Source organism: Lolium rigidum, chromosome 5 (genome assembly GCF_022539505.1).
Source record: "Lolium rigidum isolate FL_2022 chromosome 5, APGP_CSIRO_Lrig_0.1, whole genome shotgun sequence".
Taxonomy (NCBI): Eukaryota; Viridiplantae; Streptophyta; class Magnoliopsida; order Poales; family Poaceae; genus Lolium; species Lolium rigidum.
The window spans coordinates 132,760,614-132,776,681 of record NC_061512.1 but is presented as its reverse complement, the minus strand read 5'-3'; the positions used below and the strand labels follow the sequence as shown (position 1 = coordinate 132,776,681).

The window sequence follows — 16,068 nt, the reverse complement described above, 5'->3', positions numbered from 1 at the left end:
TTCGAGAAACAAGTTTGACTACTAATTTGGTCAATAAAATATAAGATATATATCACAAAAATTATATTATGGAAAATATTTTTTGAATATGAATCCAACGGTATAATTTTTGTGGCATATATCTCATATTTTGTTGACCAAATTTATAGTTAAAGTTGTTTCTCAAAATGCGTAATTGCCCATTAATCCGGTATGGAGGTAGTACACTTTTCTAGCTTATTATTGTACATGCTAGCTATAAAGTGATTATAGATGATGTGGCAAAATCTTATAGCCGTCTGCCGGCTACACTATTATTCTTGCTCTAAGAGCAAGTACAATAAGAGTGAGTTAGCAGGCTATAAGAATTTAAATATAATCTTTATGCATAGTTGGAGGGGAGAGAAGATGAGAGAGAAGGTAAGTGAGCTCTCGTGCAAGAGTCAGCTCTAGCACGTGCTCCTAGGCATCTTATGAGAGTGAAATGTGGGCTATGTGTAAATAAAGTATTACATTGTTATAGTCAACTATTGTACATATCTTTACTATTATATTGGAGTTGGTAATGGTGTGCACTTTGACATCAAACATTGAAGAAAGCATGACCGTTCAACATCTCCACTTAACATTTGATTCACGCCCACCGTCGGATATCTTTGCCGATATTTGAAGGTGGGAAATCCTGAGTAAAAGGAAAGCTACTGATATATTTCCAATCAATCTTTCCTAAATTTGGAAGGCTATCATCAGCAAATAAATTAATATCCCTAAATTTCCTTCTTTTCATCAAAAAGTATCACGTCAATCAAACCAAGTATTTTCTTATTTTGCCTAAAAAATATCACCTTATTCAAAAAGAAGCATGTATTCGGCAGCAAATACATCACCTCAATCACGGATGGTTTCCTCATATACTTATACTTTTAAAGAGCTACCGTGCTTACATCACCTCAATTAGGGAGCAGAGCGTCGCGGCGGCTGTAAACCTGTCGCTCCCCACATGTGGTAGCGATGCTGGTGCTGGTGCCGCTACGTCGTTGTTCCAACTCTGCAACTGCTGCATGAACACAGTCCGTCTCCGGCGTGTGTTTGATCTGTTTGACAACAACAACGACGACAGAGAGATCACGATGGACAAGCTGGCGCAGGCGCTCAACTCGCTCGGTCTCATCGCGGGCCACACTGGGCTGACCACCACCATGGGTGTGTACGTCCACGAGGGCATGGTAGGTCTCCGGTTCGAGGACTCCGCATTCCTCCACCACGCCCTTGAAGATGCGTTGGATGACGTGACCGAGGACGACAATGCGGCCATTGGCGATGGTATGAGGAGGAGATTAGGGAGACATTCAAGGTGTTCGACATGGACATATGGTGGTAGGTTCATTTTTGCCGCCGAGCTGCAAGAGGTGCTCAAGAAGCTAGGACTCTCCAGGGCAGCAACCATGCCACCGTGTGCAAGATGATCTGCAACGTCAACCGTGACGGCAACATCGTCATCTTCGGCGAGTTCAAGTGCATGATGTAGGGAACGCCATCTGGGGCGCTTGAAGCATATCCATTGTTCGCGTATCAATTAATTAATGGGATCTCACACATACAACCATACGCTCAGCAAATTAAATTGAGTATTATCTTTCTTCCCAAAAAGAAAGATAATAGTGTATGATCTTAAAGTGATTTGTGTGCACAGGTTGTGCAGGACCAGGATAAGGATGATTAGGAGTACGACACCCCTGCATGCCAATCGAACCACATGTTAGATGCATATTGATGTGCATGTGTGTGTGGCTACAACGAGTTCATGCATATGTATCCTGCTGCTAGCCAGGTGATGTTTTCATGTTTACTTGTCCGAGGAGGATCACGAGAGGCTGCAAAACACCCGCTTCACGACTGGTATGCCAGCGCTCGGTACGACGGGTCAGCGGAGGCATCTGTGCCATCAGCTCGGTACACTAACGGTAGGGGTGTGCGGGGAATGACGAAACAACCCTATGCAAGTGATTGGCTGACACCAGCGTCGAAGGAACGTAGCCCAGGCGCGATGGTTGAGGAGCTGCGATTGCTGGAAGGACGGATGAAAGAGTGATCATCAATCTGCACTTTAGACATCAGTCCATTAACGAGATGTTATTTTTCGTGGTAACTAGAGACAATGGGAATGTGTAAAAAAAATTAAACAAATGCAAATGGGGTGGAAATGCAGTAGCGTGGAGAGGGATGGGAGACGAATTTTACCACCATGTGGCCGAAATTAGCATCTTATGATGATTGGTAACATCAGTAGTCGAAGGGAAGCGGATGATACACTCGTAATTGTTTCATCTTGGGTCGTAGCCATGTTCATGTCAGGTTCTTTTTGTGCAAACTCTAACGGTAGAGTTAAATTTGTCATTTTTACCAACATAATGTGCATAGCAAACTCAAACATCAGGACAATCTAGACCGTCTAATCAGCTCCCGCTTGATATCTAGCCATCCGTGCAATATACAATCAAACACTATCAAACACTTTCCAAAATCAACAATCACTTTCTAAAATCAACGTCAAGAGCATTAAAGGCATCTACAACGGGATGATTAAAGCCTTCCCTTAAGCTTGCCACGTCGGATTTTTGCTTACTTGTAGGAGAGAGAAGGAAGAAAGAGAAGTTCGGCTTTCCTTAGCTAAGGAGTGATCTCTTATGAAATAAGAGAATATTATTTTCCCTATTGTACGACTTGTCTTCCCTTAGCCACACAATTTTCTTCTAAAAACAATCAATTCTCATTTATTATAAGGGGTAACAATAAAAGATAACGCATTGTACCTCTAATATTTAGCGTCTTCTCTAGATGATGTGGACTGCTAAAGAAAGATGTGCTTTCTCTACCATTGTACATGCCCTAACACCATACTGACTAATAAGCAACTAAACAGAAAGTATTCATCGTGAAATCACTACAATCAAGAAATGACCGATCATCACGATCAATTAGGAGACAACAATTGGTAATACATAGAAAGCAATCAAGATGACTACCAGCGCAAGCACACCGCATTAACGAAATAAAAGAAAATGGACTTGCCACCACTACCGTTTTGATTTCTTTCTTGCTAGCTATGATCGTCTTCGACCGCGACATGATGGTCTGACCCAAGCAGGTGCTCGACGTAACGTAAGCTCGCACATGACAGTGGATGGCCGCGGCGACCGCCAGAGCGACGCATCACCATACGCAACTGTAGGCATGTCTGCATGGTGGCAGGTGATAGACTGCCAAATGTCGGAAGGCGACGACATGTCAGCACGAGTGTCATCTACTCTGCTTCTCGCTAGAGTCCTGGACCGACAACCTCGTTGATGTGATCGACGCCTCCACCGCCGTGACCGTCTCCAGCCACCTCTTGATCGACCACGACAAGGTCACACTCTTGCGGCACAAGGATGCTTTCTTTGGCGAGCGAAGAGTACAAATGCTTTAGAATATTAGAGGCGCAAAGAATTGTCAGATCATGTATGTTGGCCACAACATAATGAGGGTGAGAAATGCGAAGTAGATGTGTTTCATGTGCCTCCATTAGAAGTTGGGGACAGACAAAAAAATGAAGAAAACGCAAAACCAAGAGGTTAACACGAAACATAGAGGATACATTGTGAAGAGTGTCCGAGAGAAAACCGTAGCTGGTCACCATATGGTTCAAAAGTGCATTTGTTTGATGATAGATAAGAACACATCAATTAAACATGGTGTGACCTGTTTTATTATATTAGATTTTTATAAGAAAATTGACATCTATATGCATAATAGATAAAAAAAATACGAGACCGTAGCAACGCACGAGCAACTAGTTAACTATATATTAGCTATATATAATATGACATCTTGCTTATAGCCAGCAGCTGGCTATACTATTGAACTTGCTTTAACTGAAGAAGAAAAAAGTAGACATAATAATTATGACACAATCACCTAGGTTTCAGCTAATTACGGATACAGCTTGTTTTCACCATCTTGGCTAGAACTGCACAACAAATAAGTTCTTCCAAATTAAAGAAGTGGCGGAATACTACTACAGCTGGCTTTCACAATCCTGGCCTAGAAGTGAACAACAAATATGTTCTTCCAAATTAAACAAGTCACTGATTATGAGCCGAACTAATTAACCAGTGGACAGCGTTAATGGCGAGTGTGTCCTTGCTGCTGGTGGGTTACACGAGCTTTGGCAGCCGCGGTGAGGACGGAAGCTGCCTCTAGCTCCTCTCCTCACCCCCTTCAAAATTACATAGCCCAAACACACGAAGAGAAAAACAATGATGGTAACTGTTAAGAAGCCATGAGTTTTAATAACCATGTATCGCTCTTCTTCTGCAACCTTCAGCCACTTCTTCACTTGAGTTGCGCTACACACTCCTCTGCTAGCATATATACCAGGAAGGATTGATGACGTGGAAGAATGCATAATTCGCAATGCAACATGCATCCAACCATATATATGCCTACGACGATAAACAAGCTTTGCTACCTTGACAATAACTGAAGAACCCCAACAAAAGCTCATCAAGACCATATTTAAATGAGGGTTCTAATTCAAATCATGCCACAAATGGATTTAAGATCAGATTACCATATTTTAAGAAAGCTTCAGAAAGTGCACAACTTCCTTTTCAGCATCTAACCATACTAAACTTGATATGAATTATCTTATTTATTTTTTTGAAAAAGAGGCAAAAGCTTTGCCCCATATATTAATTAAGAAGAGGGTGCTCGGTTTTTACGAGAAAACCGAGCGAAAACCTACAGCAAGGGGCCAAGCCCACACAACCAACACACTCACACAAACCACAAAGCGACACAGACAAACACTTGAACACGAGACTCAAATGTCGTGCCAAAAAAGACAAGTCACGACACTGGCGGGCACCCGTCAACCAATTGCGGATCCGGGGAAGGCAACTGACAAGGTGGCGAGAAAATCGCAAACCTCTCTGGCGACGACAGCTCTTCAGATGCACCTAAATTTCTTGTTTATAGTTTCAGTAAACTTGGGTTTATGTCTTTTAACTTAAGACATGGCCTGGGTTCTATCCAGACATTGTTTCAGAAACAACCCCATCCATAACAAAACTAAATACTAGCTACCACCCATGGCAACAAATTTGGTTCTAGAAAAAAAGACAATGAAGTACACGAACCTAGCAAGGTTCTGCTAACTGTCACCATTCAGTTACTCGGTCGTCATCTGTGCAGTCCATTGGGGCTTGCAGCGATTCCAATTCAATTCAATCATACATGGTGCCTCCCTCCTCACATTACGGAAATACATGGAGTAGAAAACAAGATGATGACCACTCACCCGCGGCGCACCATGAAGCCGCGTACAAGCTCTCCATCTCATGCTGTAGAAACCGCATCTCCCTCCCCCATATCCGGATATGTCCTGTCCCATCCATGCAATAAAAATACATGTATAATTCTGATAGGCAATTCCTCGAACAGTTTGAGTGATCGAAAACAAACTGTCCCAGGGGCGCTTACATGTTGATTATCTCCGTCCTCGAAGTCCTCGGTGCGGGGCTTGCCGACCTTGGAGACGTTTTTTTTTTTTTTTTGAACAAGAGAGGGGTCCGGAAGACCCCAGAGAGAATTCATTGCAAACGTGGCGGGTACAAATTACATCTAGGCCCTTTTACATCACTCGCACTGAGAAACCTAGGATTTGAAGAAAGGACCTCGAATATTACAAAAAACACCCTGGAACTAGAATAGGAAAAGCAATCAGATCCAAGGATGTCTCCGCCACCAGACGCCGGCGATCTCCAGACGTCACCGTCGAGATACGGCACCGATATGCCCAGCAGCACGCTTCCGGCGTTGCTTAGCATCCGCCAGCCATCTCTCCTCCTCCGGGGACGGAACCACTTGTCGGTGGAGAGGCGTTGAGCTCCGACGAATGAAGCAGAGAAGGCCTCCGTCATGGAGGTAGTAGTTGGGCCGCCTTTTCGGCCAAGGATCGCGCCGTCGACGAGGAACGACGCGTGTTCCGCACGAAGGAGCTCCGATGATGAAGCTCCATAGCACCCAGCAGGCATGCGCCGACGAGGAAGCATCCAATCCGTTTGCCCGTCTCTTCTCAGCTTACCACCGCGGCAAACCAGAGAAAGAAGAGGGAAGGACGAACTTGGACAGCCTCCACACCAGCAGAGAAGGCAGGATCCTTCCCCACAGGCCAAAATCGGCGAGCCCTTCCTCTGCTCCTCCTCGCCACCATGGCCGGCCAGGAGAGAAGAAGAGACACACCTCACAGCACCAGGACTGCTCTCCCCCACGCCACCACGGCCGGCCAGGAGACGTTGAGGATGAGGTTGTGGACGAAGCCGGCGAGGAGGCACCGGTGGCCGCGGCACTGTAGACGGGCACGTGGAGGGATGGAACGCTGGTGAATGGAGGCGTGGGGGGCGGTGCAGGTAGGGTGTCAAGGGCAGAACGGTGGCGCGGGCAAGATGACATCGCGGGCTAGACTGAGATGGTGGCGGTGCGATGCGGGCAGGATGACGTGTCAGGTGAACAATGTCATCGTGTCTGAGGGCAATCTCCAGCGGCCGGTCTGTATCCTGCGGCGGTGGTAAGAGCATCTTCACCGGTAGCCACCAAATAAGAGCCGGCAGGGTCGCCGGCACCTTCGTTTGGGGGACGCCGGTACTGCATCCTCTATTTAGGGAGCTGTTCCCACATCGGCGCCCCCAAAACGGCGGCTCCGATAGATGTTTTAAATTAAAATAATACATAAATACATAGAAAATCAAATAAGAAATATTTTATTCCACAAACTAATACATAATTGGGAACGTGGTTTATATGAAGATATAGTTTGGAACATGATTTCCCACAAACTAATACATGGTTTGAATCATGGTTGACACAAATATAAAACATTGCAAAAAAAACTAAACCAAACTAGGCCCGTCATCGCAGGTTTCGTGTGTTCGCTACCAAGAAAGAACACTCGAGGGCACACCCAGTAACCCCAACTGGAAAATCCAGCTGGCGAGGGTGCCCCTGTTGGTTCTTTCGATGAAGAACATCCGAAAACATGCGAGCCGATATTCGCTGGGAAGAAACAACACTCGTCCGTCGTCCTCCTCGGCGCTGTCGACGTGGTAGTTCCAGCGGCAACGCGTGTCGTCGAACACCTTGACGCTCATGTCCTTGTCGCCGAAGTAGGAGAACACGAGCACGAAGCCGGCTTGGAGGCTGTGGTGGCGCGCGAACTTGTCCCAGCCGATGTGGAGGTACATCTTGCCGCGTGCGTCGTAGATCACGTCCACGATCCACCGATAGTAGCCGCACGAATCCTCCTGCAGATGCAGCGTGCCCGGGCGGTCGTCGCTGGCGACGAAGTCGGCGAAGGTGTCCGGCATCCTCTGGATGCCGCGTGGCTCGCCCTTGAGGATGAGGACAAACTCGAACAGCACGGGCCCCTCCTCGTCCATCTCCGACGATGAAGACGACGGCGTCGCAGGCGACGGAGTGTGTGCACCTCTGCCACGGCCACGACCACGGCCACGACCTCAGCCTCGACCAGACATGGCCTCATCTTTTCAGATGGTGGCGGCTAGGGTTGGGGAGAGAGGCGCTAGGGTTTATGTGTGAGAGGCACGATGAGAGGCGGCCCTTTTATAGGCTGGAGGGAGCGGGGGAGCGGTGGCACTCATTAACGGCGGCACGAAGAGCAAGGCGCGCCCGACGGGACGGTTCGCTGCGCGTCTGCAGAAACTACACCGCCTCTGCGCCCCAATTAACTCCCGTCGCGAGGTAGGCGATGGTTAGGTTAAAATTGAATGAGCCACTGACGCGTCGGCTCCGCCACTCCCCGCTAGCGTCGACTTTTGGGATGTGTGGCTGACAGGCGGCTCCCACGCCCAAAACATTCAGCCTCGCGAGGCGCCGGCACGCTCGATTCACGCCCTTGGAGAAGGGGCCGGCACGGGGTTGCCGGCGATTCTATTGGGCTCCAAAATTGGCCGGCGCCGTATGGGGCGCGCCGGTGCGAGCCCATTTTCGCTTCTGACCCCCAAAATGCTATCGGGGCCGGTATCAGGGGCGTCGGTGGAGATGCTCAAAACCACAGTGCAACGACCGGAACTAAACTGACTTCCGCAACCCATTGGCGGTTTAAATTTGGAGAGGTAAGAGCACCTCTAGCATGTTCGAACTTCTCCAGGAATTGTTCTTCTAGGAGCAGAGCGCCGAAGAACTTGGATCCTAGGTGATTTGTGTTTTAAATAGCCGCGACCTGTGAAAAGGGCAATAGTCTGTTATAGCCTCTTTTAGCATGCAAATGCGAGTGCCTTTAGCCGCACCATCTCGAAAGGTTATAGCCGGACTATAGTGGAGCAATAGAGCGACCCGCACGTTTGGAACCTGTCTACGCGCGAGGTTGAAATCGTGTGCGTTAAAGTGTGCTATGCGATTAGCACTTAATATAGCTTGTAATTAATACTGACAATTTAACGTTTCGTATCTTTGTATACTGATGAAATACAGAACCTAGTCAGTACAGAGTTATTGCACATGAGTTATTGCACATACAGAGCATGCATGCTTTTGACCAGGTTTCCTAAACAATGAGTGATTGAAACTGACAGATTAATCCATAATATTGATTGGATAGAGGTGATTTATGGGCAAGAACTTAGATTTGTGCATTGATATTTGAGAGCTCCATTTAAAATTCATGTTTGTGCATTTTCCAAAGATTGCTACAAAATATCACTGACCATTTAAAATGATTTTACAATCAATTTGTAACATTTGGAGGGAACTTGGATTTGTAACATTAACTTTTACCTCGTATAATAGTAAAAATATCAAGATGAAATGTTGAATGTAAAAAAATGTCATTTTGTACTAATCTAAAATGGACATTTTGTACTAATATTTTTTACTAATCCAAAATGGATAATTTTGGAACACAGAGATTCGTTTTGGTGGCAGTGGTTAATTAGCAAACACCGTTACACTAGAGGGAAAACTTAGTTAATTAATATATGGATATTGGAATATAATTTGAATTTGTACCATGATAATAAAAAATGGATATTGGAATATATATACTAAATTTATTTATATTCTAGAATTTTTTTACCTTAGAACAAACATTAAAGCTTAAAATTTTGTAATAATTAAACTTTAGAAACATTATTTTTAAAACATGTAAAGATCCATTGGCAGTTCTCCCAATCAATTAATGATGGAAATGGTCAAAATCAACAATTTTGAAACACAAGGTTTTGAACACATTTTATCTATCTATGGTGCAGATAGTAAAAATTACTACTAGATAATAATAAAAATTGATTTCGTGCAAGTTGAGTAATCGTTTTTCGGATTAGTCCATGTGATAAATATATTTAGTTCTGGATAAATTCATGAACAAAATTGACATTTTCTTAATATTGAACCATTTGGATCGGAAGAACAAATATACTGTAGTATGTTCTTTTTACCAAATAGAAATAAGATCAAGAGAAATCTGTACAAAATCCAATGCACAAGAGGACTGAGAGAAAACAAAAATAAACTACACTATGTGAAGAGAATCCGGACGAGCAGGACTAGGCGGCGTAGAGGGAGACGAAGGACGCGACGACCGTGATCGTGCCGGTCGCGAGCACGCCCACGAGGAAGCAGAGGTGACGCACGAACCTGCACAGCTCCACGACGGCTCCGCCGCGTGACCCGGCAGCGACCGTGACGACCTCGGCCACTCCTCGTGGAGACGAAGAGCGTGCTGTTGGCGGCGCAGGAGACGACGATGGCGAAGCCTTCCGGCGCACCGTTGCCGAGCGAGAGGAGCGTGACCTCGGCCACGGCAGGTGGGAGGCGCAGCGCGGCCGAGAGGCCCTCGACGGAGGCGCAGAAATCCTTGGACGCTGTGTCGCCGAGGAGGTAGAAGAGCACTACCAGCCAGAGCAGGACCGCGGTGTACCCTACGCCGCCACATTCGTCATCGCGGTCCCCCCCGTTGTCATCTCCGGCGAGTACCGACTCGCCCCGGATTAACAAGGATTCGAACCACAACCTACACATAAAAACTCGGATTTGAAGAACCGAATCTGAATCGATTGAATAATTAGGACTGAACCAAAACCAATCTGAAGATGCAAAACAGTGAGAATCTAATGGAAAGAGAAATTGAGTAAACAAGTACTCGGCCCAGGGAGCAGAGCGCTAGCGAGAAATCCAGACTCCATCCGCTGTCACGCAGCCCCCGCGCGGCCCGCATCGCCGCATTGCCGATGCCTCCGGATCATCTTCGCCTACACGCCGCGAGCACTCCGGCCGCCAGATCCTCAGGGTTGGGGTCGCCCTCTTCACCGCCTGGCCTCGGGTCAAGCAGGAGTTTCATGGAGAAGCCCGTCCCCCGCTCGCTGCGGAAGAAGAGGTGGCTGGCAGGTGGAGGCGCTGGATGGCGAGGGGGGAGAGATGGAAAGGAGCGATGCGGGGCAGCCTGGCAAGGGATTTAATGCCAATCAATGTCAGCATCGGTGAGCAGACAAATACACACCATATACCGCATATGCCTGCTAGGAAATACACATGCAATTAGACAGCTGTCGCTCTTAGATTGGGTACACTTTCATCCTCGCCCGTACCCGGGTTCCAATCAGCATTTTCGAGCAATAGAGGCTATTTAAAACTATTTCCAGCAAGCAACTATCGAGCGTACTCAACTATCGCGAGTGAAGCCTGAACTTTCTGCAATGCAACTTGCGTTCAACGACTCTCGCAGGTCGGGCGTGGACCAGCCGCAGCCGGCTGTTCTCGTTCCCTACGTTTGTTAGACACAATGGGTCAATGGCGCTCGGTGTGCCTTTCTTCGCGTCGCGGCTCACGACGCGGAGGGTTGTCACCAGGGCAGCTTCCTTCAAAGATACGGTTCGCCGACACCATATTGGACTACTTCTGTTGAACCTGGGTAGTGGCTAGGAGTGCTCTTGCATGATGAACCATAGCCGGTGTTGGTTCTCCCTGTAAGAGAGCATCTGTTGCGAGCATACTCGTCATGAGAGAGGCGTAGTGATCCGTAGGGATCTTGGGTCCGCGAGTAGTGCTTCCGTTTCTGGAGGTGGGCCCTGCCCGGTGTTTGTTTCTACCTCTCTCTATCTAGTGTTGTTGCCAGCAGGTCGCTCTTGGTGAGCCGCATTGGGGGAATTCGAAGTACCCGTCCCAAGACAGTTGAATAGTCACATTGGCTAAATTTGTGCAGAACGGCGGGTTAAAATTTTGCTATGAAAATCAGAGATTCGCTGGAACTCCCCGACTCTAGTTGTAACAGTCGTGTTTTCCATCGCAAGTCGCGCCTTTTCCAACTTGGAGCTGGATTTTATCTGGCTGCTTCTCCGTGAGGATGGCTATGCGGCTCTGCTCGATCTCAGGGACGCACGCCATGACATTGTTCACAGTGATGAGGGTCTGCAGTAGGTCATTGGTCATCCTCCATGTAGACTCCCATGGGATTCGTAAACCCGATTGCCACCGAGTCGATATCATATTCCGATCCGCTCTCGAACTCGTTGTCGAGGAGAGGGTAGATCAAATCCGTGTAGCCTCCGGACGCGTCGCTAAGGTTGTCGTGGAGTGCAACAATATCGGTGTTAGAACCCAAAACTGCCCTCGTCCGTGACACATGTGTAGTCGATGAAGATGTTGATGTCGCCGATCGGCAGAACCATGCCGCTAGTGTAAGGACCAGGTGGCAGGTTTCTAGGTGGAGTCGCCCTTGACGAAGGCCAGACTCCCGAATTGGATCAGGTTTTCGACAACAATTGTCGACCCGATGCCGTCAAGTGTTCCTGCCTGGAACTCAACTCTAGACGCCTCGTGCCCCACAGTGGGCGCCAAAAGCCATGGGAAGTCACGACAGTAGTCATGATGAGATGATGAGTTGAGGGGGGGGGAGGGGGGAGGAAGTCGTCGAGTGCTACAAGGGACGGGATTAATACACGGTGTACCCAACTTCAGACCCTAGGTGTTGCTTTGAACTTTATTATGAGTATAGCAATTACAAGGACACTTGACGGCTTAGGCTATGCGAATAGCGCTAAGGCGAGATAAGCTAGCGAGAGCTTGTTTGTGTATTGCTTGTCTCTCCCCTAGGGGTCTTCATATGCCTCCTTATGAAGATGAAAGGCATAGGGCAAGATTACAAGGTATCCCAAATCAACGTGGGTTTGGGAGTATGACTACGACTCGGACTACTCTTGATATCTTGGATGGCAAGTCCTCTTGGTGTCTTGTTCGTAGTCACCTTCTACCAACTTGGAAGGCTTCGGCTCAAGTCTCCCTTTTGCGAGCCCAAGTAGGAGAGGCTGCTGGTAGGTGATGGGCTCCCATTCCACATCGGCCGTCTTTGGCCTCCGGGTACCCGCTTGGTATCCCCACGTCAATAGCCATTTAAGCGGTGTGCCGGTGATTGAATGACAATCTAATATAAACACATAATACCTTGTATAATTGCTTATTATAATCATATAGACTAGAGACCACTACTTAGATATTTGTTAGCTCATATGCTCTAGATATATACCGAGATTTTAAGGAACATTAAAATATATGGATACCCATACAAATATATATATGTACTCTCTGGAGCATTGGGACTTTGTTTTTCACCTTTTGGAATTTCTATTGAAGGATATTTTGTAAGGATAAATGTATCTAAAAAAGGAATATAACTTTTGTTCACGAGGTAATCTAAATTTTGCACGACACACGTGTACTTTTTTAACGAAAAATGTTAGAACTATATAACAAAATGTCATCATAAGTAACATTTAATAACATTGTTATGTGGTTACTTTTGATAACTAAATGATTTTAAAAAATACTAGTTAATACTATATTTTCAAGAAAATTAAATATTGAAACGTATAATAGTTTAATATAAATAATACTAGATGATGCCCCGCGTGTTGCTGCAGTATTTTGTTTAGTAAACATTAGAAGTTTCAGCCTAAAAAAATAAACATAACATCAAATTGGCAACGATTCCCTTGGCAACAATGCAATAAGAATCAGAGCATGTTGTGGACGAAACTGTTGGATAACCAACACTCGCTTACCATGGGATTACCTCATTATGTAACATTGCAGTAAAATGGTTTGAAAGGATAGGTTGAGCTCTGCATCGAAGCATGGAACGATGCATGGCTAAGATACTTTTCAGATTTTTTCTTTTCAAAAGACGGCAAGAGACTTGTACTTTCATTGACAAAGAGAAGAAAGCTATTTTTTTTATTTCGTCTCTCTACACTAATGTAAAAGCGAACTTCCTCTGAATCAACGAACAAAATATGGACCAGTAAAGGATGACTTAGATACTACAGATAAAGCCTCTATGGAGATCAAAATGTAGACTGGGGTAAGCAGCTGTAAAATCATGAAGACATGATTAAAACTGGAAACAAAATCACATCAATTTGATGTCGTGCAACTAACATTATAATCCATTCATTACAATGGTTAATTTTTTAGGGGAAAGTGGGACAATAGTTCTTGAATACATAAATAAGACAAACACGTAGTAACCCCTTTTTTCCAAAACTGAGCAGAAAACATCACCAACCAGATTGAGTTCTTGACTATCTCTCGTTTGGACAAATGTATACCTGAGATTAGCTTAGACAAACTCAGCTTACGACTGATTTCATATAAATGCACCAAAAGTTCATTGGCATAAAGTCACAAACCATGATGAAACAATATAAAAGGATGTGAACAAACAGATACCGAGAAGCACTGACATAAGCTAGCTCCAGCTAGTCTCTGTGGGCGGAAACGATGCCTCTCCCTGGCTCGTGTTACGTGTTTATATAGGGTAGAAAAAGCCTCTACCATGGCGTACATTATACGGTATACATGTTGTCTAACAGTCTCATATGGCATAATTAACCAACGAAAAAAGTAGAGATATACCTCAATACTTTCATTACCTTTATTGTACTCCTGGTACAAACAACCTCAAACTCTATCATAAGTATCTGATCAAACAATGGGTCACTCGCTCCAGACACAAACAACATAGAACCGGCATGTGTGAATGTGGATAACTTACATGGTGAACTAATTTGGTTGGATGGGTAACAGGGGCATGCCTGCAAAAAACGCATAAAAAGAAGTAAAATCCCATAGAAATTTAGTTATCCAAATTCCAGATAGGAGATGATGAGCGAAAGGACCTGTTCAGGCATCGTTGAGAAAGCTCTTGTAATCATTCACGGTAGAGTTTGGAGGAAGATGAGTAGCAACCAGTCTTACTGTTTAATTGTTGCAACTACAAAAACCTGTACAGATCGATCCATACCAAGTGCCATAGGTGTGTACCAGGAATGTCAAAAGGACACCGTATAGCAACCTATCATAATTCATCAAAACGGAAAAGGGAAATTTCATCACAAAGAATACACATCTGCTGGGATCGGAGAGGCATGATCGAATTTGATAGCCTGGTAGAGATAAATTGGTCAGGGGGATTCTACTTTCGTCTTCACTTACAACATTGAATAAACAAAGGGAAAACTGATCGGTGTTTTGATAATTACTTTGAATATGTTGCTATGCACGTTCCTCCGGCCTCCGGCAAGTATCCCCCGGCTAGGCTAGTTGCAAACTTTGCACGTCTTGTTGGTCTTGCCTCCTCCCAAGTCCCACCAGTTGGTACTCACCTTTACTCCCACCGACAAATCCTCGGCTTTCTTGGCTTGCATGAAACGACATCTGAGGGGGGGGGGGAATCGAAGTAGACTCGTTAGGTACATTAAAACCTCTCACAATTGGATCCAATTAAAATCAGTGGGGACTTGAGTGAGCGGCATACAAAATCCTAGGAAAATCGAATCAGATCGAGTCAGACAAAACATCAAGCAGCTATCGTGCGAAAGAGCAAGGTAAAAAACTGTCGAACATTCATGTGACATGAGGGGATACAAAAGAAAAGGGGAAGGAGAATCTGGAGCGGACACCAGAGAACAAAATGGCGCCAGAGATGTATGCAAGCAGGTGGGAGCATTGGAAATCCGTAGCAATGCGGGTGCTTTTTATAACCGGAGGCAGCATCCGGGTGAGTTAAATCTAGCAGTTCCTTGTGTGTATTTCCAGGGCAGTGATGGGTCATGAATACCGAGCATCATGGGGTGTTTTCATGAGTATTTGTGGCGAGGAGGGCATCGGTCAGTCGATGGCGGTGGAGGAGCGCCATTAATGGGGACGAACAGCAACCCAGCTTTTTTCCACGTAACAAAGACCAAGCGAGTGATCGCGTCCAGAACAAAGCGAGTGGGTGATTGGCTTCGGCCCATGTTTTACAGGCCATAAGTACATTAAAACCTCTCACAATTGGATCCAATTAAAATCAGTGGGGACTTGAGTGAGCAGCATACAAAATCCTAGGAAAATCGAATCAGATCGAGTCAGGCAAAACATCAAGCAGCTATCGTGCGGAAGAGCAAGGTAAAAAACTGTCGAACATTCGTGTGGCCATGAGGGGATACAAAAGAAAAGGGGAAGGAGAATCTGGAGCGGACACCAGAGAACAAAATGGCTCCAGAGATGTATGCAAGCAGGTGGGAGCACTGGAAATCCGTAGCAATGCGGGTGCTTTTTATAACCGGAGGCAGCATCCGGGTGAGTTAAATCTAGCAGTTCCTTGTGTGTATTTCCAGGGCAGTGATGGCTCATGAATACCGAGCATCATGGGGTATTTTCATGAGTATTTGTGGCGAGGAGGGCATCGGTCAGTCGACGGCGGTGGAGGAGCACCATTAATGGGGACGAACAGCAACCGAGCTTTTTTCCACGTAACAAAGACCAAGCGAGTGATCGCGTCCAGAACAAAGCGAGTGGGTGATTGGCCTCGGCCCATGTTTTGCCTCGGCCCATGTTTTACAGGCCATAAGCAACGAGAGCCCATGTCGGTCAGCTATGTGGAGGAACGCACGAGGCTGTGTCTATCCAAGGGGGCAATAAGGGGTGACATGGCTTCACGTGAGGCCAGGGAAATGGAGACAGCTATTTAGAAAGAAAAGATGTCTGCTTGCTTGT

General features: G+C 46.0%; 1 pseudogene; it reads left to right on the top strand.

Moving 5' to 3' along the window:
- The first annotated feature begins 387 nt into the window (after positions 1 to 387).
- LOC124656430 lies at positions 388 to 1,507 on the top strand (annotated as a pseudogene).
- Positions 1,508 to 16,068: the final 14,561 nt, after the last annotated feature.